The sequence below is a fragment of the Apteryx mantelli genome, chromosome 22 (genome assembly GCF_036417845.1).
Source record: "Apteryx mantelli isolate bAptMan1 chromosome 22, bAptMan1.hap1, whole genome shotgun sequence".
Lineage (NCBI taxonomy): Eukaryota > Metazoa > Chordata > Aves > Apterygiformes > Apterygidae > Apteryx > Apteryx mantelli.
This window is the reverse complement of record NC_089999.1, coordinates 5,848,347-5,864,967: the sequence shown is the minus strand read 5'-3', so window position 1 is coordinate 5,864,967 and position 16,621 is coordinate 5,848,347. Positions and strand designations below refer to the sequence as shown.

The following is a 16,621-nucleotide window of genomic DNA, read 5'->3' as shown; positions in this document are numbered from 1 at the left end:
ATAGTTTCAGCTCCTCTTACACTGGCTGATGAATATGTCTGGGGAACCAATGATGGAGCCATCAGGCTCGCTTAATTTTGTCAGGCTATGCATACCATCCCGCACCTGCTTTCAGGACAGCCACAGCACCCCGCTTTGAGGACTCCTCTTTGCATTCATTTCCTTGCCCATCAGAGATAACTCAGAGGAAACAATGATCTGGCAGTTTCTGAGGAAAAATATTTCCTTGTTTAAATCATATTATAGAGGAGGTTTAATTGCTGCAGGTGGCAACATTCCTGGAGAGACAAATCACAGCTCCTGGCAGCGTCAGGGTGGTTTCCCCACGGGAGGCAGAGGCATCCCTCCCTCATCCTTTCCGTCCAGCTGCATTGCAGAGATCGCAGCGTTGTGGTCACACCTAGGGAACGACAGCCAGAGCCTAAACTTCTCCCTGCTCCCTCCCACTCACACACACGCTGCAGTTTCTAATAAAAGAGAGTTTCCACCTAAAGCAGGCAGCGGTGGTCACACATCTGTCTTGCTTTCATGTTGTATTGATTGTTGCTGCATTTATAAAGAAAAATGCATAGGACCAAATGTAGAAGCCTTTAACTCTGGTGAATTGTTCTGGTTTATAAGGGGCCAGGAAGCATCCTTTCCAAAGAAAGAACGTCTCCCATCTAAAATGAGGAGAGGAGTGGTTTTGGTTTGTTTGTGTAAGCTTCTCTGCATAGCATGCTTTGAAAGCAGTAGTGATCATAGCCAAAAGAAGGAGGAAACTTTTTTTCCTGAAGGAAACAATTACCTGCTTACAAACACTTCTCATTTTGGGAAGATGCATTCTTGCTCAGGTTCGCATCCATCTCCCTGCAATGGACCAAGTCCCATAGTTACCAGTACTGGAGGAGTAGGCACTGAGAACTGAAACTGGCCTGATGTAATCTATATTGTCGGAGTAGATTTTTAGTTTATGGATTTTTGCCTTATTAGCTGAAATAGTTCAAAGATTAATATATAGCAGTGTGCAGAGCTCAGAGTGGAAAAGGCTTATTTTTAGCCAAAGGAAGAGAGAATGATATTTATAAAGCTGGAATATGTTTGAACTCCAAACCCAAATGCTTGGAAGTCACAAGGCAGCCAAGATCAAAACAGCGTGACTTGCGTAAAATCCTCCTGGATTTGCATCAGTACTGCCTCTGGGCCCAAGCTGCAACCTTGGACATAAACTCCCCAACACTGAGAAAAGTTCCCTGTCATGATTTTACTGTGATCTTCAGCTTTACCATAAAACTTTCCTGTTAAGCCAGAGGGCTCCTGCCCACCTCTTGTTACCAAGCCCAGCAGGTTATGGAAAATTCTGCAGCTACTGTATGTGGCTGCAGCAGTCAAACAAGGTCACAAGCATAATCATGACTTCCATAGCACCCTGCCGCTTCGGTATTCTTTTTGGAGGCCGATCTCTAATTGGGGAGACATGCCACATTGAACAAGGTGAATTCCTGAAATACTAATGAGGAGAAGAATCGGAAAAAAGCTGGTGCAGCGTTTTTCGTTTATGCAGTGACTAACTAGGCATTTTTCCTGCTCTTTGGCGCCTAACATTCATTTAAGGAGAAAACACTGGGTATTCTCTCCAATGTTTTTTCTTTTAAGACAGTACGTTTGTTTTTCAGGGAGGAGGGCTGGGGGCTGAAATATGAAAAAGCTCTGGCATAAATAAAAGCGGTAGCGAGGCCACTGTAATGCGCAGATGAGTGCTCACATGCAAGTCAACGTGAAAACACGGGGCTGGAAGGAGCAAGTTGGCGCAGGCTGAGCCCATAGACGTTTTGCACAGAAAACTCCTTTATGGGGTGACAACAAAAATACTGAAGTAGGAGAGAAACAACAGCCATTTAGTAGAAATAGCAAACTGCGATTTCAGGGATTGCCTTTCTCTGAATTTTGACAGTCTTGTGCATGTTATCTCTATGTAATTAATAGAGTACACGTCCACACAGCTTAAATTTGGACCATAAATGGAAAGAGACAGTTTCACAGAGGCAGAAGGCAGCTGCAGGTCTGGTGGATGCTGAAGACACCTAATTTGTAAAGGATTTTTGCAGTGCGTTGATAATACTTGTTCTTGACTAAAATTCGGACACTTGCAGGAAAATAATCAAAATGCGATCGTTTGAGTGCAAATCTAGATTATTTATAGTTTATTGGGGAAACAAGCATACAGAAAAGGACATTTTAATTCTTATCCATCCTACTGACAGGTTGTTCAACAAAGAAATATCCCTATAGCAAGAAAAGAACATGGAGAGGAAAAATTAGCTCAGAGGAATGAGTTTTGATCTGGAAAAAAAAAAAAAAGATTGGAGCACAATAACATGCAGTTTGTCTGAGATACTGTCTAAATGCTATTTCATGCTGATTGGGTTAAAATTACAGAGTGACACCGACTGAACCCTGACAGATAAAACAGGGGATTGGATATGTATGCCATACAGACATGTAGTTGCTACAGACCACTGCATTAAGGTTTGTAACCACTTATTAAAATATCCTCAGTTATTTATCTCCAAATATCTTGGGTCTTTTAACAGAAATAATGAACCTCAAGTAAATGAAGAACGAATCTCTCGTCTGCTAGTAGCTGCTAAATAACAGGCTCTCATAGGAAAAAAGAAAATCAGTCCAAAATTAAAGGGATAGTTGCAGAGAATATGGGAGGTGGTAGCTACGGGAAAATAGCAATGCATCAATTTCCTGCCTTGCAAAATAGAAAGAGGGCAAAGAGACACCTAAATTTTTGGTTTCTGTTCATGAGGTCGTGCAGCGCATTTAAAACAAATCAAAATAATAAACCCAAATAAATACCATATCAGAGAGTAATCCCATAAACATGCCTGGTTTCGTGAATGCAAATAGCTAATGAAGGATTTAACTAAAGAAAATAATCAGAAGCAACATGCCCAGGATTATATAGAAAAGCTCGCTTTTTATTCTGCTAAATGAAGCGATTTAACAATTTATGTTAGTACACAGCATTTCTCTAGAAAAACAAGAAAAGATCCCTCCTGCAATGATTATGACTTTGTCTTTGATAGTTACAAGTTTCTGCTCTATAAAACTTCTTAGCGCTTCCTAAAATAAAAGTTGCATAGGAAGTCATTAACAAACTCTTTCATTAATCTAAAATTGTTTAAACTACGTATATATTTAGATGGATCTCTAGATTAACTCTGGTTATAGGAGCCTCAATAAAGTATGTATATATCTTAATTTGTGCTTTATAAGTACAAACACCTGCTCAGAAATTATCTCCCCTTATGCATTCCTGTTAAATAGTTCTGCACCTGCGTGTATGCAAATACATACACATTTCTGTACTTTCACCTGAAAAAGCTTTTGTTTTGATTTTTGATTTTTGGAAAACGTTTGGGGGAAACACTTTCTGATTATTGGTTCAGGCACTGTAATAAATCAGCCATCTAAATAAGCAAGTGAGCTGCTGTGCAGCATGGTCATATCGCAGAGAAGTGCACTGGATGCACAAACTTCGTGGCGTTCCTTTACCAAGACACATCCCCATCCGCGCAAACAGCTGGATATTTGTTTGTCTCCCTCTGAATCAATATGAACTCTGATTTAGTAAGTAATCAGTGTTTTCTCTAGATAACAGTTTGATGAGTATAGTACCTAATTGCCTGTACTGTGGCTGATCATCTGGAGCTGGTTTCTGTTCCAGGATGTGATTGCGGGGAACAGGTAGCCTCAACCCCTCCATTTCTCTCTTTTCAGATAGCTTTGTGTGAAGCCACTTAGTTATCAGGATTGATCGGGCCGTGCACTGAGAGCATGGTTGTGGACGCTTAGATGTCTCCATCTCAGTTAGCCACAAATAACAGTTCTTACAGCCGACTACTTTGGCCAGAAATTCGTCGTAGATGAAACCTTGCTTTCGATGCTAACCTTCCACACCTCTCTTAGCCCAAATTCCTGAGAGAAAGGACTCCTCTCCCTAGTGGGCAAACAGCAATTTCTCAAAGCAAGAGTGAGCTGGAAAGTGGGAAGCTGCAAACTGTTCTCTCAGTCTTGTGAAATACTGCTGTTTCCCATGTAAATAACTTGAATAAAGCAGATTTCTGTGTAATAAGGGTGCTATTTTACAGATGAGCAAAGTATTCCTGCTAAACAGTTTGGCTCCACTAGGGTAGAAGACCAAGTATACCTAATAATCAACCAAATCGGGCTGTGGCAATGTGGGTTAGCTGGGAGGCATCAGAGCTGCAGATGGCAAAAAGTTTGCAAAAGGAAAAGCAAAGAATAGCAAGGTAAAGCAGGAATGTGCTTTTGAATCCTCCACTTCCTTGGTTGTTTCTTCATTTCTGTTTAAGCACTGATATAGCTTGATAAATATTTCTACTACTGTTTTCTTTTTCTTTTGATTCATCTCCAAAAGAGAAAGCAAACAGTCCACTGTGGAACTGTAGTTAGCCTGCAGTACTCGTTAAAATCCTCTTTTCCAGACTTGCCAGATCTATATTTATTTCAGATCCTTGTCTGTCTTGGAGTGCTAAAAGAGAAACAGCAAATTATGTGCAGTATAAAACAAATGGTTAGCTGAGTTAATTTAAAAAAAGGTAAACAGAAACCAACTCTCCCCCTACGCACAACATGATTCACTCCAAGCAAAAAAAAATCCCAAAGCCTTGAGGCTTCAGTGCTCTGGCAGAAGTCGTATCATAAAACATACAGTTCTATTACTTTGCTTCTACAGTGTAAGATAAATCCACAGTTTGAAAACAGAAGCAAAGTTAAAAGCCCCAAGCCATCTTTTTGTATGCGAGAAGGATACTGAGCGTGATCTTTGAAGTCCCCGTGAATTGCTGGAATGTTTATGGCCTGTGATCACAACCCCCTATATTTGAGTGGAAATCTCTTTTAGGAAGAACACAAAATAGATTCTTCATGTAACTTTGTGAAGTCTGCTGTATCGGGTGTATACCCGATCCCTGGCCCAATATGAGGTTCTTGACAGTTTTTGTGGCTATTAAAGAAGTCTGTGCTGGATCTAACATGGTATGTTCATGGGCAAGGGCTGTTAGCCGGCTCTGGCATGTTTTGGCAGCCTTTAATGCAGTGCTGGGATCCTACAGATGAACGTATGCTATTGACATTTGGATTTGTGCATGCTTGCCCTTTTGCTAGACTGCTCAGGAAGAATATAGTCCACTGCCTACTCTCTTATCACAGAGGAAGAGATTAGGGTGGGTAATACACACCAGCAGTATTGCTACTCTGTCAGTGGTGTCAACACTCAAATTACTAAGTGCACCTATAACGGCAGCATGCATGCTGCTGGTGTGGTGCCTCCCGCACTGCCTGGTTGCTGTCACCCAGTCCCACGTTGCCTCTACTCCTCCGAGGTGAGACGTGGCCATGTCCCCCAGCTACCAGGGCTCCCTCCTTGCTGCAGCAGACCAGTCTGCTGTGCGACAGGTTTAATTGCGCTGCACTGTGTTGGTGACGGCATTGCTGGTCAGTAGAAGAGATGAACATACCTCAAGTCTGGTTACCATGTGCCTATAACCACTTGTCTGCTGGAGATGGGGTTATCCCACCAAGGGGAGCTTTCTAAAGCTGCAGCTCTTGGAAAGTAGGAGTTGTCAAGTTGCTGAAGCAGTTCTGTTGTGAGAAACTCCCTCTCGGTTTTCGCAGCTACTTGACACTCCAGCTCCAGCCAGGACTATATTGAGGCATAACAAAATCTGTGCTCCCTGGACAAGGAAATATGAGAGTTTCTGGGGGAATTGAAAGACACCATTTTCTCTGATTCCTCTCCAGCAAGAAGGCACCTGCTGTTCCTTCCCAGTATCTTCCCTTTTCTGATATGGGCCATGTGGGATGGGCTAGAGAAAAGAGTACTTTATTTATTGCTTATTCTTTTAACAATGAAGCATTGGCTGGGCTGGTTTTAAAGCCTTCTGGGCATCTGTTGAGTCTGCTAGCATCTCTAGCACAGCTGATGCCAAATACTGCATGGCAAACTTACCGTGTAAGAGCAGCATTTTTTGTTGCACAGACCAATGCAATGATCTGAAGTCTCGAAGCTCAGGTCTTCATCTTTCCCTCAAATTTTGCTGACCTAGATCAGAAGGGATGGGAGAAGAGTTATATAAATGTAATAGTAGTAGTCTGCTGAAAAAGCAAGAATTTCTATGTCATGTGATTGTCTCCTATTTGCTTTATATTCCTACCTATCCCTTTCTACCTGTTCCTCTTCCAAGGGGAACTATAAATGAAAAACAGGTTAGGGTGTGCTCACAGCATCGGGCTCACACAGGGAGACTATGAGAGGAGGAGGCTTTTCATGGGTGTTACCAGAAGTGAAACTGTTGTATTTTCTGCTCTCAGTGTGATTTTTTTCCCCCCAGTATCTGCATCTATGAATTCGTAAAGCATTCAGGAAAAGTTATTGAAAACCCAGTTGGTGGTGGTAACCAGGACGGAGCCATAAGTATCTGCCATATGTAGCACTTCCCTGCTGGAGTGTGTCTGGAACAGGATCAGTTCTGCCCTCACCTCCAGGGGCTGAGCACAATCTCGAGTACACCCCCAGAGTCTCGGCTTCCTAGAGGCAGAGGCGGGGTACCATGTCCCATCTGAACTTCAGAAATCACCCCAAATGGATTTTAATGCGTGTACAGTGGTGTTACATTCATAACAGTGTGCCTTTTGCTCTGTGTTCCCTACTTTTAGGTTGCTAGCTAGTCTGATGTCCTGCAAAATCTGAATCAAACATTGTGGATGCTGAAATAAGAGGAGATGTTCCTATCGTTCAGTGTGATAACTCAGCTGAGCTCACGCATGCTGCTGCGAAGGCTGCTGTTGCCAGTTCGCTAGGATGAAGGCAGTGATTTGCACTGAAATGTCCAAACCACTGCTCAGGGCTCAGGTGTTTTCTGGAGCAGGTGGACAGAGCTTTGTGATGAAGGAGGACTGAGAAATAGGCTAGAGGCTAAATCCTCATTTGCAGTGGGTCTCAGTGAGGGCTCTCTGTAATAGGCTTTTTTAGGAAACCATTAGTTTTCTAGGTTATTGGAAGATGTTGAAATCATTATCATGGGGTCTGTGATTGTAATTATGATTCCATTGCCTTGGAAGTCTGTGGGAAACTTTTCTGTGTCCTTGTGGGAACTGAATCAGACCCCGCATCTTTTTAAATGAACATGCTTATATTTGATGCTGTTTCATCACATCGTGATAATGCCTAGAGACACCAGCTGGGGACTGTGGTGCAGGCATGAAAGATATTTACAGGCCAAAGAGCTTTACAGCTTTGTCCTGTTTTTATGCAGAAACCTGCATTCACAGTCTCTAAGTTGAAGAGTAGGAAAGTTGAGCTGCTCTGCCAGTTAAGAGAAGGTTTGGAAGCAAGGACTGCTTATAACAATCATCCTGCCTGTCCTGCTTTTATTGTGCCTGAGGAGGAAATCCCACTTGGGTCAGTTACTTGCTGAGGAAGCAGAGAGAAGAGGGCATATTTATTCCTTTGCCAGGCTGTGTGTGTCTTAGAAACATTCTTTCTTGTTGTGTTGTCTATTAAAATATATATTCTGCTTGTCATACTGCAGCAGTTGCCTCACCCCAGAGCATGCTGATGGAGCACAACAGGGATGTCTTATTGCTTCAACTCTGTCTCACTGAAAGTTCCTATAATACCAGAGCATTATGCTTTATAAATAATTATTATAGCCTCTTAAATTCAACCTCATTCAAAACATCTTTAGAATGGAGAAAAGGGGAACTGTTCCTTAAATAGACCGGGATTGAACTAGTAAAAGAAAAAAGAAATGCTGCATGTAAAACAGATTAAGGAAATATAAAACTTCCTGCCAACCTAATGTGGTCCTTGCAGTGGCAGTTGTGACCTGAGGATCACAAGCCGTTTCCGATGCGATGTTCCACTGTTGCATGCTGGGCTCCAGTGCGGAAGTCTGGCTTGGTCAAATGAATGCAGAAGGCAAAGCGGTTCGCTGTACTGCAGTAGCTGGATGGCACCAAGCGATTCTCTTCCTTTGGAAATAAGTTTCCCAGATAACTGAGTATTGTTGGCATTGAGGATGCCAAGTTGGTGGAGCAGAACATATCCCTGGATTTAAGTTCCTCTAATGAAGAGGTCTTGTATATTAGCGTGTGTTACACAACCTTAGAAGAGGGCTGAGAGTTAAGAGTTAAGGTCCTAGATCTCTGACAATAAAACACGAAGCAGAGCCCGTGAGCTGAGGTGGAGCTAAGAACCAGTCTGTCCTTATCTGCAGACATTATTGACAATATTGGTAATGATGCCTACTTTATGACCACTGGAATAGGTGAGGTAACATGAAAGTATTTGTCTCTTTATGGTGAAGCTATGAGAGGTGGGCTAGCCTGAAGACTTTTCAGTGGACAACCAATTGTTAGGACGGGTGTATGAAACTGAGGCTGCCCCAGTGTTGGGTTTGTGATGACTGTTCCAAGATAGATGGGAAAAGGCTGTTGCTCTTCCCTGGCTTACTGTTTCAGTAGTGGCTTGCATGCTTCACTAGGGTGTTCAAACGTAGGTCTGGAGGAATGTTACTGTTTGTTTAAGGTAATAAACTGACATGTACTTAGTATGGATGTAAACGAGGCAGCTTATAGCTTGTGTTCTTGAGGCTTATGACTTGGAAAGAAGCATGATCCTTTAGGAGAGTTTGGTTAATGATGCCTCACAGACAATGAAAACAAACAATTAATTCAACCCAGTTCTAAGCTCCTTAGGAGGCCTGGAAACAAAGCTAATCTTTTATTAACAGGACCTTGGTGGCCTTTGAAAGTTGGACATATTGTCCTGAAAAGCAGGATGCAAAAGAGAGGGAAAATGTTCTTTGACTGAGCTCTTGGTTGCCTGCTAATGCAAAAGCATCACTTACACTATAGGAAGTGTAAGTGATTCCTCAATGGTGCACACAACTCGTGGCCTCCTGGGTCACACATAAAGGCTGGAAAGGAGACCCACTGTGTTCTGGCAGTAATGTGCAAACAGCGTGAAGATGGCAAATATCTTATGGTACCAGGTGCTAAATTAATCTTTTGACGTGTTGACATTTCTTTTTAAGTGCATAAAGTTCATGTGCTACACAAAACATTGGATTTGCAATTCAGATAGCATTGAATTAGGGTGATAATCTCAGACCCATGTAATAGGTTTTGAGCAGGAAGTCCCTGGGAATGGTGCTGATCATCATGTCTGAATACATGACTGAAGTAGTCTCATGAGAGGATAGTGACAAAACATGTAAATGCATTTAATATAGTTAAATGGCATTGTCATTTTGTCAAATAGTCTGGTTTTAGAGAATGAATTGAAGCTACAGCATGACAAAACTTTGCCAATTAGTAACACTTCAGATAGCAATTTAACAACTGCTCAAAGAAGATCATGAATAAGAAGCTAGATAGGAGGAATTAGTAGGTGCATCAACTTCTCTCTGGAAATCTGTGCATGTTTTTACAGCTGATGCTAAAAGTGAGACATTTCTCAGATGCAGTCCAAATGTACTGTAAGATCAGCCTTTCTCATGGCACTTGAATGTTTCTGGATCAGGAAGCCAGAGAAGTGTGAAAACAGAAAGCAGGAAGAAAAATTCCTTTTCAAAGTTTGGATTGATTCTGATTTTTTTTTAGCCAGGTTGCCTACAATGTCTGCCCTGCTGGTGCACTTAGCTTTTAGCCTGTGTGCTAGATACAAAGTAAAATAATGTACTACATACAAAGTAAAACATGCATAGAATCAGCTAAACCAACAGTACAGGTAAAAATGCTGACTGTGAGCAACTTATTTTGTGGTAATTTCATTTAAACCTTGAGGCATTCCATTAAAAATGTGTCCTTCACGGACTATCAAAAAATTGTCTTACCTTTGCAAGTGCATATAGTTAGGACAAAACGTTCACACCCGGGTGTCTCCGTCAGTTGACTAAAGCTTTTTTCAAAAGGTGCTGATGGCAGAGCTTCTGAAATTGTCTTGGGGAATAGGAACGTGGGGTTCTGCTCTCTGAGAATCAGGCCTGTCTGTTGGATTTGGCCAAATTTCAGTTTAAAAATTGGTCCAAAGCAAAGATTGCTTGAGCCAGGACAACCCATTGGATTAATGTGGTTAAATCTCACAAGTTTCTATAGGTATTGCTTAAGGTGGAGATGTTGCTAGTGTTATGTTCAGATGCCTGAAACTCTTTGTTCTGAAAAATCAGATATCTCTTCACAGCCAGGTTGCCTAGGTTTGGTCTTTGCTTGTGACTCACTGTGTGGCTGGAACACTATAGCCTGTTACTGCCTTTGAATATCCTTTAGGCGTGTGTATTCTAGTTCATATTCCAGGTACTAATATTTGAAACCTTTGTGGCTACTTTCTTCCTGCATCAAGAACCTTACGTTGTTTCCACAGTTGCAAAGATTTGGTTTTAGTCTCCCAATCCCTCTTTTTGAGATTATGTTATGATTGTCTTTGTACATCTCAGGAAAGGAATGGGGATACTGGCTAATGCCAGAGATACTTGTTGTAAGTGCTAATATAGTGTTCCCCGCCTGATGGGTCTGAAAAACCCCCCCAGTTTTCTCTTGACCCAGAACTACCAAGGTGTCTTGGGGGAACAGTTTTGGAAGGTACATTCTGACTGAGCTATGCGTAATGGACTTGTAACGTGGATAAATGACCACTCTTTCAGCCACATGGCATGTTACAGACTCCTCTGTTTGTGTCTTAAACCAGGTCTGCAAAGGTGAAAAGACGTGCTTTAACTCAATGTTCTAGCAAGCACTGGTAACATGGGGCTCCTAATGTTCCCAATGATCATGTTCCCAATGTTTTATTTGGAGAGAAAACCTTTTTCTTTAAGGTCTGCTTTCTAAGCAGCTATATATGTAGCACTCTACCGGATGGTGTTCTGGTGGATAAGCAAGCTAATCCGTTACATTCCTTCCAATTACATTCCAGGCCCCTGTCATTAATGTGGTATTAATGACCAAGAGACTAAATTGAAAAGAACATAAATCCCACCATTTGAATGTCATGTAATATTTTCCACTGCAGACAGGTCAATCAGATGAGAAGTCCTTCAATTAGTAAGCTGAAATGCTGCTTTGTCTTAACTGAAGCTATTGTCAGGACCTGGGGGTGATACTTCATCACCAAGTGTCTTGTAATTACATTACTTAATTGGATAGAGAATGGGGATTGGGCTTTTTCATTTTTTTGTGCTACCCAAAAATGACTGAAAGTAAAAGAAGAGTCTCTCGGGGCTGCTGCAGGTTTGAAGGGGGGATGCTGATGGGAAGCTGGGTTTCTGAAGCAGCAATTTTCCCATTGAAAGGGAATTTTACATTCAGACTTGTAAGTAGCTAAGAAAATCTTGGTCCTGATTTTTGTAACTGCTGAGCACACAGCAGCTCCTGTAGCTCCAGGAAGCGCTGTTGGAGGCTTGCTACTTCCAGGATGGTTTTGTTTTTGTTTTTCTCCAGAGTGCTCAATTAGGTGCTTCATTTCAGAGCCTAACTGTAAGTATCCAGTTGTTAAACACTTCAGTGCTGATTGAAGGGTACCAGAAGTGAAAAAGGAATATCTTAGTCTTCATTGTTTATTTCTGCATACTAAAGAATAGTATAAATCTCATAAAAAGGGAGACTTTAATCAGCCAGAATCTCAAGTACGTTTCCAAATAAAACCTTCCACATTCAATTAAGTGTGGCTGAACAAGTCACCTGGGAGAGCTAAGGCTATTAAAAATGCTATGGAGACAATCAGAGGAAAGGCGAGTGGACTTTGCTTCATCTCCCATGCTCATTTCTATATTTAAATGTACTTTGTTCTCTTTCTCCTTGCTGCAGTCACTCTTTTCTTGTCCTTCTTGTGGGGCTGTGACTACCTGCTGAATTTTTCCGAAAGGGAGTTGCTCGAAGGTGAGGTGCTTAGCCCTGAGAGCTGGTAGGCCTCTTAATGCACCCAAAACACACTGAAGTTTTGAGTGGGTTGGACACAGTGGAGATGGATGCTGCAGAAGAATCAGATCTGCTTTAGAAACTGTCCCATAAGTCCATGCTAACTGTGAAAGGCTTATATATCGGCCCTTGAGCAAATGATTAATCAAATGGACTAATGTTCTAGTAACTCAGTAACGTGCTAATAAACCTTAGTATGGTATACTGGTCTCATCTGTAAAATGCTTATAACCTCTAGCCAGCCTGTAACAAGTACGTGTGGTTAATATGAGAATATTCTGTGATACATTTATTTGTCATACCTGCCTATGTGGAGAAATAGGCTGAAATCTTGTGTTGAGCTAAGAGAAAGGAAGGCCCAGGGCATTTTCACTGAAGTGTTTAACCTGAAAGTGAGCTGCCCTTCCCAGTTCAGGGAAAACCTTTGGATAAAAGAAGCCTCCTTCAGCAGACACAAATATTTAACCATGTAAACTTCCTATGTCCAAAAAGGCTTCAAAGAAACCAAGTGAAGAAAAACCTGTTTAGAGTGAATGCAACAGAGACAGATTGGATGAGATGTTTTCTGCCCCTGCGAAGCTCTTGTCTGTGTCCTAGTCACAGCAAACCTGGTTGAAATGGATGTTATTTGGGGGATAGTGGAAGAGCCCCGAAACAATTTTGCTGTGAACCTGAGGCAGAATGTACTTTTGACATCAAGTATGTTTGGAGAAACTTAGAAGACATATATTACTATACCTAAAAACTGTTTCTTACAAAGCTTTGAAGAGCCTTCATCCTCTGGAAAGCAGCTTTGCAAGACTTTGCTGTCTTTTCTATGTCACCAAGCAATGCTGAGGAGCATATAGCTTTCTGGGGAGGCTCAGACACAGCCTGCTGGGTTGCTTTGCTTTCAGAGCATTTTATCAAAGGCTTGATCCAGCCCAAAGCTGCAGTGAAAAATGCTGAGTAGGATGTAGAGTGTGGAGGGTCATGCATTAACCAGGACAGGGCTGTATGGCTTCTTAGTTCTCTTCTGCTGGGTCCCTGGACTTGAAGGGAGTGCAGAGCTCAACCTCCTTGTCAACCCTTTGAGTACTTCATATGGCCTCAAACATGGAGGAGAGACGGTTCAGAGGGGCTCTTACCAGTGTGTATAAATATCTGATGGGAAGCAGTAAAGAAGATGGAGCCAGACACTTCTCAGTGAGGCCCAGCAAAAAGACAAGAGGCAAGGGATGCAAATAGAAATACAGGAAATTCCATTTAAACATAAGAAAAAGCTTTCTTACTGTGAGGAGACGGGAAGTGAAAAGCGGCTATGGTTAAGTGATGACACATGCTATGCGGGAAGAAGAGGGGAGTCTAAACTCAATCACCTGTCTGCAGTGGGCCAAATGAGAAGAGAACCAGCAATTGCAGTGAACTTCTCCCAAGCTACCCTGCCAGGGTGACTCGTGTCTGATAAGGGAAGAACAGCTTGTAGGAGGCGAGAAGGGAAGTTTATAGCTGCATTTGCCAGACAGGTAACTGTAGTATGAACCTCTAAGTGCACTTGTATCTCCATGGAAAAAAGCTAAGATACTGGTCGTTCACAGCATTGCATCAGAGCTGATATCTCATCAACCTGTCACCACGCAGGCTCGCACCAGGCATGTACCCTGGCTAGTCTCTATCTATGCCACATGCAGATTAATCCTTTGGGTTGTAAAAAATCCTGGAAACGATGCTTACCCAATCCATTAATGGGTGAAGAAAGTACCTACCAACAAAACATCACGGTAAACCGTTCTGCCCCTGTGGCTTTTTTGTATTTTGGTCTCTCTGCTGGCAATCCTAATAAGGGATTAGTTAAAACAGCTTATAGATACAGGTGGACACTCATCTTCTCTTGTTCCTGCACAAAGGTCTCTGAGACCATAGGACACCAAATGGCCAAAATTTGACATGAATATTCAGTTACTTATAAGTATGGGCTAGACTTGACAGAAAGAAGTATCCTTCAGGATTGTCAGCACAGAACCATTCGCCAGTACTAAATACCCTCTTCAGCTCTTCACAAAATTTATCCTCCTTTTATTAAAGGAGGGTTAGCACCACTCCCATGTGAAAAGGTAGGGCATGTGACTTTATGGTCCATATCTAGATCTGACTCACCATTCTAATCAAGTGTGCTTGGACCCAGGACTTGCGTCCACCAGTGGAAGCCAGGTGTCTTTGTTATTCATATAGAAAATCTGTAAAGCTTTAGGGGTGCACAGAGGTGGAAGATGTATTTGAACTTGTCTATTCTGCTGTAACCTTTGTCGTTCTGCTGAGACACAGAAAGTAATTTAAAACATCATTGGCATTTAACATTGTCCTACCTTTCATGATAGGTGAATGTCCCTGTCTGACTTAGAAACTTTCAGATTCTTAAAGGGACTCTGTCTTTGCTGGGAACGCTAAGAGAAATGGAGCGTTTGATGCCTAGGCAAATATGTCACCTGCATTTGTAATGTCATTCTATTGCTCAGCTCTCCTAGTGACTCTCAGTAAATGAGCTGGAATTTGAACTGTGAGTTTACAGGAGCCGATGCCATTAGTCACAACACCGATACTCAGGAGCATGTTCCTGTTTTGGTTTGCATCGTGATTAATGGTACATCTTTACATCCCCACGGTGAGGGGTGTGGTGTGTCATCTTTAACCATCTAGGTCCCTGCAAATTACTGATATGGGTGGGAAAATTGTTACTGGAGCGCATCAGGAAGTGGTGTTTAGCCAGAAAGTACAGGATTTGTCTGGGAAAGGCAAATGCTTGCATGTAAGGGCGGTATCTGACAGAAGGAACCGTTGTGGTGCAGCCCTTGAATGCATGTCTGAGCTCTGCAGGTTTTTACTTCAGTCAGCTGACTCCTGGAGGATATTGGATTTATCTATCTTCTGTTGGTCTGCTCACTTGCGACTGAGGTGGGTCCCCTGGATGTTGCCAGCACAGCACCCTGCCAGCTGCAGATATACAAGAATGTAACTGCAGTACAATTCAGCTGAGGCTGCTCTAGAAACTTAGGGAAATTAAATCAACCCTGATGCTTTTTCCTTAGCTTACGGCCATTCCACGTGCAAACTGTGCCACGTGAATTCTGGGTTTTATGTGGTAATCCTAGCTGCCCAGCAGCATGGATGGTTTGTTTTCCTTATGCATGTCATCCTTCCCGGGATGCAAACCCTGATGCTATATCCTTGTTTGGTGCATAATGTTTATCTAATAAAAGAATGAATATATTGCAAGCCTCAGCAGTTCAAATATGGAATTTCATGGTGCTGAGCCCTCTTTTAACAAACTAATTGTGGAATCTGTAGGAGGTTAGCTCAGTATCCTCATACAGGAATTGGGTGCAGGTGCACTTGCTGTTGCTGTACAGCAGACGTCTTTTAGACCAGCAGCATCAGTTCAAAACATGGCCTGCACTGGTGCTGTGCGTTCATACTAGCAATTTGGGCTGGTTTCACTCTATCTGTACGATCTCATCGGTCTGTGTGTCCCTAATCTGAAAGAAACATATATTTAGTTTGTTTTATGGGACACTTACCAGCTACTCCACATTCAAATGTAAATGCTTAATAACCCAAGCTTAAGGATCACATGATTCTTTAGACAGTAAATCTGGTGGTTTGGAATTGTACACGTATTTGGCAGATTATAGGTTTGTCACTAGCAGCTAATCTTTTAGAGAACTGTGGCTTAATTCCTTTTGTTAACTAATTAAAAAAAGAGAAAGAAGTTAAAGCTGCAATTAGACCTATTAAAACAAGTATTACTCATTCAATGGTCTGTAATGGTCTGTACAACTAGGATAAATGTGTAATTAGGAGGTTTGCCCAAACATGATTAAAGCTAATCACGTGTTTGAGGCCATCAAACATTGGTGTGTGCATGAGATTGAGTTAAGTCAGTATGAAAATGTGAACATAAACCAGGTCATACTTTTCAAAGAAAATACATGAACTATCTTTTGGCATATTGTAAACATTTAACTCATGAAAATCCTGGAAGGATTGCGTGTGGCCTGTAGCTTGTGGTGGGACAGTATCATTGGCAACAGTGATAAGACCAGTCCCACCTGACCCTGTGCTCTCACTCTCTTGTTGTCTAGGGTTTGCTGATAGTTTAAGAAATCTAAAAGTTAGTAGGTAGTGTGCTCTTGTTAGAGATCAGCTCTTCCCCTGAGGCATAAGGTTTTATATCCCTTCCAAACTCATATCTGTTTGGGGGAATTGCCTTTTTTGTTAATCTTTAAATAATAAAGTAGTAAAGTCCTCAGCTTTAGAGCTAGGACATATTTTTCCTTCTGTCTAGTTAAGAGATGGGAAGAAGAGAGCAAGGTCGACTGATGGGTCTACCCCATGTGTGCATGCATCAGTGCTTTCTCTGTGGGGTATTTTCCAGTGCTGGAAACCCATTGCATCTTCACAAACCAGGAGGTTGTTGGCAAGTCTCATGGAGAAGCCGACATCTCTGGTGTGATTGTCAACCAAGTGTAAAGACATAAACAGTTTGCTGCAATAGCCCTTCGTTTCCAAAAACTGTCAAGGTGCTAACATTGACTTGAAGAAAAAAACACTGAAGCCTTGAGGTTGCTGGCCTTAACTTATGGAAATGGAGTAA

The 16,621-nt window shown here is 42.0% G+C and overlaps 1 protein-coding gene across 1 annotated transcript in view; it reads left to right on the top strand.

Annotated features, from left to right (window-relative positions):
- Positions 1-16,621, top strand: part of LOC106493356 (SPNS lysolipid transporter 2, sphingosine-1-phosphate) — a 145,682-nt gene that overhangs the window by 68,307 nt on the left and 60,754 nt on the right. The gene's annotated exons all lie outside the window — the stretch shown is intronic.